Source organism: Rattus norvegicus, chromosome 3, assembly GCF_036323735.1.
Source record: "Rattus norvegicus strain BN/NHsdMcwi chromosome 3, GRCr8, whole genome shotgun sequence".
Lineage (NCBI taxonomy): Eukaryota > Metazoa > Chordata > Mammalia > Rodentia > Muridae > Rattus > Rattus norvegicus.
In genome coordinates this window covers 136,901,587-136,910,335 of record NC_086021.1, presented here as the reverse complement: position 1 = coordinate 136,910,335, position 8,749 = coordinate 136,901,587, and the positions used below count along the sequence as shown (strand labels likewise).

Genomic DNA, 8,749 nt, shown 5'->3' with positions numbered 1-8,749 from the left:
CTTCCCGACAACTCTATTCAGAGCATGCCTAGCACCTGGTAGGGCTGTTTCAGGACTGTCTCAACCGTAAAGATGCAGCCCAATCTGGCCTGGACCACTAGCCATTTTGAAAAGGGCAGGACCCAGTAGCTTACTGATGTTACCAGCACCGGTTTCTTGCCTCAGGTCCTTGACAAAGGCTAGGACCAGAGCTCCATGTAAACTCAAGACTGCATGCCCCTCCCCATCACAAGCAATCCCAGCAGAAGTCCCCAAATTCACCCTGAATAGACAGACTGGACTTGGTCACCTGTCTGTCCTGGAAGAGGACAGACTTGACATGTCTTGACTGGCTTCAAGCTGGAACCACTTGTGTGCCCAACAGAAATCTTCAACTTCTGGGAAAGGGAATGGGCCAGAAATGAGGGCATCCCCCATGTGTGCTGCCCCCAGTACTGAAGCAACTCAGAGAAGGAGGCTCAAAATACTTGTCTCATAGAAGATGCTACCTCCAACATCTAGGGACTCATAACCTCACCTTCATTAACTTCATCTTTAGCATTTCCTGCCAACCCCAGGATCCAAAAACCCTATGAGCCCTGGGTAAAGCTAACTATGCAGGAAATGTGTGTGGCCTCAACAGCTGATAAGACCAAATTCTTACCGCATGCTCTGGCTTGTCCTTCACAACGCACAAGCAAAACTCTATGAGAGAAAGGTCGTGTAGTATTGTGTCTGGGAAATAATCTGGTGTTATTACAGCTAAAAGGGCCTTGACAAATGGCCTGCCCTTGAGCTCACCCCCACCCCAGCCCTGCCCCTGCCCCTGCCCCTGCCCCTGCCCCTGCCCCTGCCCCTGCCCCTGCCCCTGCCCCTGCCCCAGCCCCTGCCCAGGAAAGTCTAGAAGGCTTAGACTGAAAGGAGCAATGAGGCAGCCATTACCTGGGGCTGCCAGCCTAGAGCTCTGCAAATCAGTCCTAGGAACAGCCTCCCTATCTCTGTAAAACATGCATCCTCTCCACTGGCCTGGCATTTTCTAATCACCTCACCTCATCAAGTAACCCAGTGCCTCCTACTCGTGTACTCTGCTCTGTTCAAAAGAACATTCCGGAAAGTCAAGGTGGAGAGGCTGGGGGCAAACCCAGGCTTGGCTTGTGAAGCTGCCTAGACTACACTGGGAGAGCCTACACTGCACGCCCGCCGTTCAGTGACACGATTGCCGTCTTTAGTCGTGTTCGTGAGTCAGGCTGTCTTTAGTCTAACATTATATCTTGGCCCATTCTTGGATGCCTTCTTTCTCTCTTTCTTTCTTTCTTTCTTTCTTTCTTTCTTTCTTTCTTTCTTCCTTTCTTCATTCATTCATTCATTCGTTCGTTTATTTGTGATAGGGAAGGATATGTACCAAAGCACCTCTGTGTCAGAGGACGATTGTAGGAGTCAATTCTCTCCTTCTGCCATGTAGATCCCCCAGCCAGGACTTAATGCCATCAGTCTTAGAAACAGACACCTTTTACCCACTGAACCCTCTTGCCAACCCTATGTCATTCATTTATATAGGGAATATTAATAATAGTTTGAGACCTCAGCAACCCAATCCCCAAGTAGCCTCAAATAACTCCTTGTGCTTCATTTCCCTGCTCTTTCAAATCACACACTTATTTGTATTGGCTTTAAAAACCCCAGAGGCACAGGTCTCAAGTTTCATGTCTTCATGTCTGAAGTCTCGTGGGTCTCCACTGGGGCCTCCAGATCTCCTGAGGCTGCAGGCTCTTCTCTGGGAAGGATTATGAAAGTACACACCGGGTTGTCTTTGTCTCTAAACTAGTTCTCTACATTTTCAGCTTTAGTTCTCCGTGGTATGGCTGATGCACACACCTGATGTGGCGTACGCGTGGAGGTCAGAGGACAGCCTACAGGAGTCGCTTCTTCCTTTCCACGATGTGGTTCCTGGGATGAAACCTAGGTTACCGGGCTTAGCCTTTCTAAGGACCTCTGAACACGCACCTTGGAAGGAGTAATCTGAACGATATCAACGCCTTGTCGTCTTCGGGCTGGTGTGCCTGTTGGTCATCTCCTTGTACTTCCTCGGCTCCTGGGTGACATGTTCCCTCTCGTGCAGACTGTGACCTCAAATGGCTTTCTCAATATCTACAGTGTTTTAATCTACTCCTCAGGACGGTGCGACTTCCTGACAGTTCTTGTGAGCTTTAAATGAGACAAAACAAGCAGGGGTCAACTAGAGCCGGTTCTGACTAATCCGTGCCATCCTCATTATTACTGATTTCCCTTTGGCCAAACTCATCTAAAAGTTATATAACATAGGAAATCTAAATTGTATTTATCTGTTCCATAATTACACATTTAATTATAAATTAAGTATGCACTTCAAGCAAAGACCAGAACAGAACATGGGAAAATTAAAACAGGGCTGGAATGGGGGCTGGAGAGATGGCTCAGCGGTTAAGAGCACCAACTGCTCTTCCAGAGGTCCTGAGTTCAATTCCCAGCACCCACATGGTGGCTCACAACCATCTGTAAAGAGATCCGATGCCCTCTCTGGTGCGTCTGAAGACAGCGACAGTGTACTCATATACATTAAATAAATAAATAAATCTTTAAAAAAAAAAAAAAAAACAGGGCTGGAAGTCACAGGTCGGCAATTTGCAACATGCAATGTGCTGTTTATGTAGCCCAAGGAAAGTAAACTCGTGAGAACTGAATTGGGTATTTCAGCCTTGAAATACATGTGTTTTCTGGTATTTACAAAGAATAAAAACATCTCCACTCCAATCTCTACCTTTGATAGAGCCCTACCATTGCTACCTCACAAAGCATAGCAGTTAAATGAAACACTACTTTTTCCTGAATATGGAGGAACCACCCCTGCCAGGGCTTGAACACCGACTTCCAAGATGGCTGACTCCCATGGTGGCAAGTGGGAGTAGTTGGTATCCACAAAGCACCAGTTTGGGAGGCTGTCAGGGCTGTTTTGTTTGAAAGGTTCTCTCCACATAACCCTAGCTACCTGGAACTCATTCCGTAGGCCAGGTAGGCTTCAAACCCATCTGCCTCTGCCTCCCAGGTGTTGGAATGAAAGGCATCACTGCTATGCCTGCAGCAGTCAGCAATTACCTTTCCCTCAGAGGAAGCGGACTGAGGGGTAAGTACTTAGGCGTGGACCTGGAAACTGACAGTCACCTCTGACAAAGTTGAAGGCCCTTTAGGGAGGGACAGCCCAGGGTCAAAGAAACCATGCCATTTTTCAGTGGTCAGTTATCCCTTCTGAACACCAGCCTTGCGTGTTGGTGCTGTAGACAGGTGGTTCCCATTATGCCTTGCATCCCCTCCTAAATCCGGAGTCTCCTCCCATTTCTAACACCTGCTCACACTCTGCCCTAGTGACAGCCCTCTATGTTTCCATGACTTCATGTCCAAGAGCTTTGAATCTAGCAGACCTGGGTTGGATCCAACTTGCTTATTACTTTAATAAACCTTATTTGATGTAATTTAATACTGGACATTTGAGTCTTTATCTGAAATGAAAAGGATTCATGATAGGATTGTTAAGTGTAACAAATAACGTATTTGGGAGGGGAAAAGTCTGCCAATATCAGGTGCTGGCCAAGGTGCAGATCTAAAGCTTACTGCTCATGAAAGGACCACCTGGCTTAGCTAGTATCCAAAACCAAAGGCAAACATCAGATAAAACACACAACTCTAGGCTTAGACAGAAACGCCCAAGGAAACTACTGTAACAAGCTGATGAATGGCTGGAGAAATCACATTTAGCATGCTCAAGGTCTTGGGTTCTCTCCCCTGCACCCCACTCCCAAAGGATGCTAATAAAATCGCTCTTCCCCCCTCCCCACCCCCCAGAGATCGAGCCCAGGGCCTTCCACATGCTAGGCAAGTGCTCTACCATTTATCTCACCTTCAAACCAGAAGCGCTCTTCTGAATTGTCCAAAATATGAAATCGCCAATATGTCGATGAGCACAGATAACAAATTGATCATGAGTGGCCAGAGCTACACGTTACCAGGGGGAAACTTCACCGCCATGTCAAGTAAAAGGAAAATAATGTGTATGAGACCACATAAAATATGAGATCATTTGCATATGGCTTAAAAACATGCAGAGTGAGGTTGTACGTGCCTTGAGGACATGTGCATGTGTGGACTTAAATCCAGGAAGGAAGCATCCAGACCTGAACCCGCAAGCTGGGAAGTGGGCACCAACATGTTTGTCATTTAATTATCTTACAACCGTGCAATCTTTAAAAGCTGGTGTGCATGTGTGTGTGCGTGTGTGTGTGTGTGTATTGTGTGCATTTGGATGCACATGTTATAGCACACATGTGAAAAACAGAAAACCATGATGTGGACTCAATCTCTCCTTCCTCCTTTACTTGAGTTCCAGGGTTCAAGCTACAGCCAAGCACATTTACCCACTCAAGTATCGCACCGACCCCATAACATTTTGTTTTGTTTTGTTTTGGCTATTTGACTTTGAAAAAGAATAAAGTTTCCTGAGCTGAAATCCTGCCAGGATGTGATGGATTCTTTTTGTGTGTTCCTCCCATGCAATGACTTCATTGCATTTTGCAACTCCATGCCGGTTTGGGTAAAATATTGAGCGTCAAGTTACAAACACGACCTTATGAAAATGGTGAAATAGCTGTTTCTAGTGTGTGGAACAGACGTGTCCATTATGTTATTTAATTCTTTGTTATTGTTTGGGTGGGTTTTGTGTTTGGGCGCTGGAGACTGACCCTAAACCTCCTACATGCTAAGCACATGCTTCATGACTGACTTACATCTAAGCCTGACCTATTAATTCTTCATACCTTTTTATGGATAAAATACTTGACAGCAACATTTTTAAAGGAGAAATGCTTTATCTTTTGGGTTTTTCTTTTGCTTTGCTAGGCTTTGCCCTTGTAAGACGGGATCTCATTCTGTAGCCCTTGATGGCCTGGAATTCACAACAATCCTCCTGGCTTCATGTCTCCTGTCCCAGAATTCCAGGGGTGAGCACCACACACCCATACCAGTATACAGCGCACGGCCCAGTAGACAGCAGAGCCTACTTATCTCTTGCATTTACTGAGCTGGTCCTCTCCTCTCTCCATACTTAAGACAGAACCGTGTCCCCACTACCGCATAGCTCAAACAAGCTTGAAATTGGGGTCATGAAAGTACTTAAGGCCAATTACCTGGATCAGAACCAAGGGAGCTGCAATAAATGCTCAGAGCAGTGACCCTTTCCGAGGGTGGTAAATCAAACCTGTGGCTATGCCAGTGGTCACACAGTAACAGCGGATGGGTTTTTGAAACTGCTGATTTAAAAGCAAGTCATGCCAACATACATTTCTGGCTCCATTTAGTCAAACATACCCGACGGACTCTGACCAGAAGTCCTGGTGCTCTCCATCTAGGCTGTTTATTTCAGGATTCTCAGCTCTGCCAGAATACTGAGTCCCCACTAGAGGTTTAAACACCTTGAAACCCAGGTTTTACCTATGTGGAATCATGGGTCCCTGGAAGAGACCTATGCCCAAACATCAAGGTGAGTCCAGTGCACAGGCCCGGCTGAGAACCACTGGACCTTTCTTTCTGTTTGCTTTGGAGAATGAAGGTCCTAAATAAAGGATACCAAACTGCCATTCCTTCTTATTGCTTGAAGTTTCTACAATGTAAGTATTCAAAGATTCAAACACTATGAAGAACTTAGGAGTGTCACAGAGAACCCCAGGGGCTGATACCTGGATATCTGCTCTCCACATAATCTTCAATAGAACTCCAAACCCACCCAACAAGAAAAACCTCATCCCAGGGCAGAGCGTGAGGGAGAAGATGATGTTCTTCTTTACAGTGAATTGTGCGAGGAACGAGAAAAATAGAAACCCAGTTACAAAGTCACCTTAGTGATTAGCAATCCAGACAAGATTCACCCACAGAGAGCGGTCACTTGGTACGGGATGGTCATGTGATGATGTCTGAGTATCACCCATCAGATAACACACCATTCCACAGAGCATGAAATAGATCAACAAGGGGAAATGCCAGCAGGCACGAGCTGTGTGGTCAGGGGACCTGTGTCAGCTCAGCTTCAAGCCCAGCCTGCTGTTCTCTGCTGGTGGTCTTGGAACTCTTCTAAGTTTGTTTGCCAATGGCTGCAGGTTTGCACTGCCTGTAGAGAGCTTTTTGGACTGGAGAAAAGAAAAGGAACCCTCTGGGTCTGCTTCCTATCCCGGAAAGCTAACCTCGTATTTCTTCACTCAGTGGTTTCTTCTCACGTGCTCAGTTCCCATGTATAGTTCTTTGGCTTTCACAGAATTGGCCAGTCCTCACAGCGTTTGACCTCACCAGCTGCTAGCACTCTGTTCTTGGCAATCTTGCACCACCACCCCAAAAAACTCATCTATATAAGACTCTTTCACAAGGACACAGCACACAAATTAGGCAATGACTGGAGGCACAAGGCTTCTCCTGTTAGCAACTCAATCCTTTCTCTCCTCCTACCTTCTTATTGCTATCAGTGATGCCTCAGAGTTCCCCTCTCTGTCTCAGTTGCCCAGTTAGCACTTCACACCTACTTAACAACTAAAATTCAAAGTCTAATTCTCTGTTGAAATAATTACTATTTTGGGGTGAGGTGTGGAACAATGCTTCAGTGGGTGAAGTGCTCCCGTGCAAGTGAGGGAACTAGAGATCCTTGGCTCTCAAGTACATGTCAGGTAGGTGTAGAAGACCACCTGTAATTCCAGCTCTCCAAAGTGGAGACAGGGGATCCCTAGAGCAAGCTGGCTAACAAAACCAGACAAAATAACAAATTTTCTGTTGAACTCAACAGATAAGTAATTGAGGAAAACACCCATACAATTAAAAACAAAAAACAAAAAACAAACAACCTATGATTTCTGTCTTCTAACTGGATCCTGATGCAGACTGGTACCAGGAGTGGGGTGGGCACCTACCCTCTGACTTATATATACATCTGAATAAGATATATGTACTAGTTCCTACTCATTAGAACTCAGCGGCGCACTCAGACTTGCCATTACTCATGAGACATCTGGTGACTTTGGGTACTTATTCTGTGAAGATGGTAATCACATGCTTAAGATAGAATGGAAAGAAAGAAAGAGCTTGTCTTTGCACCGTGATCACTCTGGAGCTGTTATAACAGACTGGGATTTCTTGTGCTGCAGACAAGAAACTATCTTCATTTCTTTGTATCATTCACAGCTCAACCTAAACTGAAGGTCATACACTCATAGCTCAAACTTGAGATAAAGTTACCAGTTCAGAAAACCTGCTTGTCACATCACACAGTCAAGGTAAGATGCCTGGAGAATCAGCAACTAGCAGACTACTACCTTGTCAGGAGAATTGCAAAGCCAGGCAAGCTTGTGATCTCAGTAGCTGGGAAGTTGAGACACAGAGCTACCACAAGACCAGCCTGAGTTACCCAGCAAAACTATGGGAGGAGGACTAGGTAAGCAGGAAGGAGGCAATGAAGGCAGAGGCAGCAGCTGTTCAGAGAGTATCATAAGCTAATAAACATGACAGAGAGGGCTGAGGTCATTGCCCAGATCACATGCATCATTTTATTTAATCCTCATGAAACCCCTGGGACGTAAGTGTTGTTGTCATCCCCAACTTTTAGATGAGCAACCAGCACTTCAATGAATGAATTAGCCTACCAGGCTACCCAACTTAGAAATGGTAGAGCTGGAGCATGAGCCGAGACATGTTGGGTCCCAAAGCCTGTGCTTCTCAGCCTTCTGCTGCACAGGGAAGGCTTGCTACTGACAGTGAGATCGCGACGTCCGCAGGAAGCTCCAGTGCAAAGCTTTCCTCTACTGTAGATGGTGTTTCTGTGTATGAAGAGACAGACCCATCTAAAGTAGTGGGTGGAGACCCTTTTAGGGTTGAATGAGCCTTTTACAGGAGTTACCTAATGTCATCAGAAAACACAGACATTTACATTATACGTCATAACAGTAGCAACATCACAGTTAAGTAGCAACAAAAATAGTTTTAGGGTTGAGGGTCACTGCAACGTGAGGAACTGGGTTAAAGGGTGGCACCGTTAGGAAGGTTGAGAACCACTGCTCTAAAGGAAAACCAAATTCTACACACAAGCACTACTTACCCACTCTCTGCTCCCATGCTGATTTGAGTCTCAGAATGCTGATGAGGTTGAACACACGGAGGCCAATGGGGAGCTTGCCAGGAGCCAAGATGTCAGGTAAAAGAGAATTACCTTCATTCCAGATCAATAAGGTGCATGTAAGACCCATCATGGGACTGTTCAACTAAAGGGACATATTGATTAGTATTCCCAGGAGCTGGCTCCCCAAACATTTTAATTGAAATTAAATTTAATAAAGGCTCCTAGAACAACCTAGAAGTCAATGGCACATGTTTTCAGGCCAGAGGATATTCTCCAATTGTTCTTTACACAGTATAAGCGCTTGCACGCTCTCTCTCTCTCTCTCTCTCTCTCTCTCTCTCTCTCTCTCTCTCCTTCCCTCCCTCCCTCCCTCCCTCCTTCCCCTGGGACCCTTAAGGGTCTACTGTCCTTCACACTAAACTACAAAACACTAGTTCACTTGAGGAACAGAACTGAGAACCCAGCTGCCAGCCGTTATTGTGCAAAGCAGGACACAGTGAGTTGAAAATTATATTTTTCCAATTAGCACAGTGGGAAACACTGTGAAGCATTCAGCTCCAGCCTGCAATTAGAGAACATTTGCTTCCAGAA

At 45.8% G+C, this 8,749-nt stretch overlaps 1 long non-coding RNA gene across 3 annotated transcripts; it reads right to left on the bottom strand.

The window, feature by feature from the left end:
* Nucleotides 1–1,011: 1,011 nt before the first annotated feature.
* LOC102549265 (uncharacterized) lies at nucleotides 1,012–8,521 on the bottom strand. Of its 3 annotated transcripts, XR_005502443.1 has the most exons (4): nucleotides 8,390–8,521; nucleotides 8,138–8,300; nucleotides 3,911–4,026; nucleotides 1,012–2,184 (listed from the first exon to the last, which is right to left on the bottom strand). It is a non-coding gene; the product is annotated as an uncharacterized LOC102549265 (long non-coding RNA). The 3 variants fall into 3 exon arrangements; XR_001837236.3 differs by having other exon boundaries at nucleotides 8,138–8,480; XR_010064892.1 differs by lacking the exon at nucleotides 3,911–4,026 and having other exon boundaries at nucleotides 8,138–8,493.
* Between the last annotated feature and the right edge of the window lie 228 nt (nucleotides 8,522–8,749).